General features: G+C 36.8%; 1 pseudogene; it reads left to right on the forward strand.

The window, feature by feature from the left end:
- The first annotated feature begins 4,270 nt into the window (after nt 1-4,270).
- LOC103254653 lies at nt 4,271-4,862 on the forward strand (annotated as a pseudogene).
- The last annotated feature ends 305 nt before the right edge of the window (nt 4,863-5,167 follow it).

A 5,167-nucleotide genomic window follows, 5' to 3' on the forward strand; every position in this document is an offset into this window, starting at 1 on the left:
TAACATGCTTGCTGTAAGGAAAGTACACTCTTCTACCACAAATATATTTATACAAAGCATCTATTATATACATATATTCATATTTAAATATTTGTCTATAAAATAATTTTATCTATTTGCAAAGCAATAATTTGCATAGCAATAACCTACCATAGGCAGTGTTTAAGAATTGCATTATATAGCTTATATAGTCACACTTACATATACAAATACATGTATACGAGCTATCAAAAGAATATAAATATATCTTAAAGAGAAAATTAAAAGTGTATATAATAGGAAAGGAAATTCTACTGTTTTAAGGAACGCTATGGTAAATTAGTTGATGAAATAATAGACCTCTGTGAAAATACTGATATTCAGATCTATTCAACAGATCTACTACAGAATCACAATTAGTTTGTTAGTTGTAAGGAATGCCTACTATTCTCTCTCAGTTGACAGTTCAGTAGAACTAGATATCACTATTTCCCTCCGTTGTGGATAACGCGAGTGTATAGATCATCTTTGTGTGTTAATAGTGCAGGAACTATCAATGGAAAAATATGCCTCTGAAAGGCAGTAACAGTTATGATTCTAGCTATAATTTACTGACTTCTTGTTAAGTGCCCCAACATTTAGTGCACATTATGGATAAGAACTGTACAGGGAACTAAAAATATTTTTGACATTTTTTCCTTCCTCTTAGATTCCACAAAAAAAGTCATTAATTGAACTAGATTAATGTTTATTTTGCATTGCTCTGAAGGATCTGAAAGAAAACTACAAAACAGCTCTACAGTTTTGTCCCCATTACAAATGTACTTTTCTATGCATTCTTGATTTGTTTTGATTAATGGTTCTCTCCCGCTAGTCTATCATCCCTGAGACAGCAGGAACCGCGTCTACTATGCCAGCCTTGTGTCCCCAGTGGCCAGCACAGTTCCTAGACCTCAGAGGGTGCACGACCATAGTATCCTGTTCTGAAGTTCTCTCACCTGGCGCTTGCAAAAGTCCTCTCCTTTTAGCCCTGTAGGATCTCAATTTATATACAAGATCAAATGCAGCTCTCTGGTTTCCTGACCAGAAGCAAAGGTCTCAAAACAAAAGACAAGCGAGAGGTTAAAGAGCTATAATGCATTGAACTTGACAGTGTAGGGATGTGACAGCAAAACAGAAAACAGAGCCACTCTCATAAGCAAGTAGGAGAAATCTGACAGCCAGGAAGTCTGCCGCAAATACCACTATAGTGAATTCTCTGGAAGCTCTCTGGTTTTGGAACCCAGACCGAAAATGTATGCTGTAATGACACTAAGGTCAAAAAAATAAAATAAAAGAGAGAGACAGCAATCAAACACTGAAAGGCACATTGGAAGAAGGCAATGAACCATATGCAGTCTGTTTTAGAAAGTTTGCATCAAAATAATAATTTTCAAGTGACAAGGTTAAATGTCTCTGCTTCATATACAAACAAATCAAAGGACTTGTGACACATGATGTAAAACTGAAATCACTTTCACTTCTCTAAAATTTGCTTTTCCCTGAACAATCATCAAGTGTCACATTCTAAACCTATAAATATAACTTAAAAAAGCTATCTTTAATAACTGCATAAAATTCCATGGAAATAACATTCAATGCTTTATTCAGTTACTTCACTACGGATGGGCCATTCAGTTTGTTTCCAGTTATTTGCAGCTACAAACAAAACTGCAGCAAATTCACCTTCCTGGAAGCCTTGATCTACTCATGTTTTATTTCTATAGGATAATAAACTAACATTTGTTGAGCACATACTAGATGCCAAGCACTTTCTTATACTTTATTTGTATCATCTGATTTAATCTTTCTGACAACACCATAAGGAGGGTACAGTTTCTATTTCCTGTTTTACAGAAGGATACAGTTTCTGTTTATAGTGACCATATTTTCCTATAGTCATTGCCCAAACAGTTTCTCTTTTCAGAGGTTGTGTTCCTGGACCTTTTTCACTGGGTCAACTACAGAAGCACTTTGAATGTTCTGGGTATTAGCCCCTTGCTCTGTCATATATGAAGCAATTTTTTTTATAGACTGCTACTCTTATTTCTTTATTTACAATAGCTTTGTGATACACACAATTTTATTTTTATGTAGTCAAATATCTATATTTTCATTATAACATCTGTATTTTTTCTGTCTTCTTTAAAAAATTGTTTCCATTTTACTTATCTTATTTTCGATGGTAACTACATACCTGTACATCATTGTCAAAATCAATCAAATTTAACTTTTAAATTCATAAGTTTCATTTTATGTTAATAATTTCTCAATTTTTATTAAAGCATAATTTGCCAAATTCCAAAAAAACCTGTTCATAGCTCTCAAAGAAAAAAATTTTTTTTCCAGCACTATGTTATACAAATAGTCTCTTAAATTTACTTCTATTGTTTCACTGTTTACTTTTTATATTTAACCCTTTAGACATAAACACTATTTTGCATAATTACATGGAATTTAATTCTTATTTAACTTAAACAAACTATGTTTTCCAAGCAATTTGAAATATTACCCTTGTCATATATATTATGAGCACTATTTCTGAGCACTATTTGGTCTTAAGAGCTATATCATGAATTGGCAAATGACAGTCTAAGAATAATTCAGTCACACCCATGGATTTATGACTGCCTTTGTCCTTGATATGGTTTGAATGTGTCACACAAAGTTCATGTGTTGGAAGCTTAATCCCAGTGCAACAGTGTTGAGCAGTGAAAACTTTAGGAGGTTATTAGGTCATGAGCTCTGCCCTCATGAATGGATCAAGGCGACATTGCAGAAGTATGTTCTATAAAAAGGATGGACCCGCCCCCTTCCATCTCTCTCTCTTTTGCACATTCACTCTTGCTTTCCATCATGGCACACCAAGAAGACCCTTGCAAGATGTGAGTGCCTTGAATTTCCCAGTCTCCAAAATGATCAAAAATAAATCTCTGTTCTTTATCAACAACCCAGTCTTGGTATTCTGTTACAGCAACACACAACAGACTAAGATAGTGCTGTAAAGACAGATTTGAATACTCAAGACAGAGATTATATGGCCCACAAAGCTGTGGATATTTACCGTCTAGTCCTTTATGGAAACAGTCTGCTAATCCTTGATCTATATGTCAATTCCTGACCAAAGACTGTTTACATAGCACTGCAGCAAGTTTTAATTTCATTTACTAGAAAATTTCCTTTAGTATTCCTTTCTTGGTCATTTTGGGGTCTTTATTCTTTCATATACAGTCTCTAATGTTTTTAGGTAGTTAAAAAACTACCTAAACTCCTTTGGAATTCAAAACAGGAATTGTATTAAATGGTGCTTATGTGATACTGTTTTGCCACTTAAGAACTCAGTATATTTTCATCTGATTTTAAGGGGTTCTACAAGAGTGTATTCTTTTCTTCACCCCATCTTTCTTGTAAAATTCATTCTGAAATATTTTATATTTGTCTCCTTATAAATACAACCTTTTGGTCATTTTCTATTTCTGGCTATTTATCACTAGCTTGAGGGAAAGCTACAGATTTTTATAGTCATTATATTTCAAATTTCTTTCCTCAACCCTTTTATTAACTCTAAATTTGTAGTGAAAATTTCCTAGATTTCACAAACATACAGTTATGTTCTCTAAAATACAAAGAATTTTATTTTTTCTTTTCCATAAGTATAACTCTTTAGTATCCTAGTCTTGCATCATTATTTAGACCCTCCAGGATGGAGTTGGTTGATAACGGTGAGAGCCAGCATCACTCTTTTGTTCCTAACCTCGCCACTGGTGACTTCTGTAACCTCATCTCACAACCCTTGCTCATTCTATCACAACCACACCCTTCTTAGTGCTGTGTCAACAGGCCAGGTGTATTCCTGCCTTGGGCACTCTGCACGTGGTATTCATGCTGTCAACCCTTCATCCAGATATTTATTTGCATGGCTTTCTTCTTGGGTTCAGTCAAGGGCCTGCTCAAAAGGCTCCATCCCAGAGCAGTTGTCGCTGACCAACCACCTAACGTGCAATTCCCTTCATTCTACTCTCTCTTTAAGCTGCCTCATTTTTCTACATAAAATGTATAATAATCTGACCTAAGTATAAACATATTTGTTTACTGATTGCCTCCCCTGATAGAATCTAAGCTCCAAGAGAGTGAATATTTTCTGTTCTCTCACTGCTGCATCCTCCATTTCTAGAACATCATTCTAGAAAGTGCTCATCGGACATCTGTTAAAGGAAGAAACAGTACACCCCGCTCTTCCTCTTCTCCTAAGTGCCCTGAGGTGACCCACCAGGATGGTTCCTACTCGCTTGACCCATAAACACCACAAAGTCATGCAAATCCCAAGGCTCCAACCTGTATATTCACTTCAAGAACATCTGAGAAAGTGCTCAAGCCATCAAGGGTATACACGAATGAAAGGCCACCAAGTATCTGAAACATACTGTATATCACTTTACATATACAGCATGTGCCACTCAGACACTACAACAATGGAGATGGGGGGTGTGCCCAGGCCAAACAATGGGGCTGGACACAGGGTCGGTAGCCCAAAAAAGAGGGCTGAATTTTTGCTGCACATGCTTAAAAATGCAGAGAGTAATGCTGAACTTGAGGTCTTAGATGTAGATCTGTGGTCATTGAGCACATCCTGGTTAACAAAGCCCACAAGATATGCCCCTGGACATGCAGGACTCATGGTTGTAATCAACTCATATGTTAGTTCCCTCTGCCACATTGAGAAGATCCTCACTGAAAAGGAACAGGTTTTTCCTAAGACATAGGAGGAAGGGGTACAGGAGAAAAAGATCTCTCAGAAGAAATTGAAGGAAAAAAATTATAGCACAGAAATAAATTCAGCATAAAACAAATGCAGACAAAAGTGATAGGGGAAAAAGGAATAAACAGCACAAATACTCAGTTTCGGTGAGAATGTCTTCAGGGGATCCTGGTTTGGCAGGATGTCTGCCTTGGTGTTTGAGTGACCAGTCCCTGCTCTAAGGCCACCAGGCAGGAGCCAGGCTTCCCTGAGGTCAGGTGCCCGGTCTCCCAGGCCCAGCTCTCCCTGGCAACTTGGAGGCCCAGGTCCATACACGAGATGTCCCCACTGCTGGCTTTTTAACTCCCACCCAGGAGAGAGGAGAACAAATTTCTAAAAACTTCGGAATGT

Source organism: Carlito syrichta, unplaced genomic scaffold, assembly GCF_000164805.1.
Source record: "Carlito syrichta isolate Samal-C Ts95f unplaced genomic scaffold, Tarsius_syrichta-2.0.1 Scaffold287259, whole genome shotgun sequence".
In the NCBI taxonomy this organism is placed as follows: domain Eukaryota; kingdom Metazoa; phylum Chordata; class Mammalia; order Primates; family Tarsiidae; genus Carlito; species Carlito syrichta.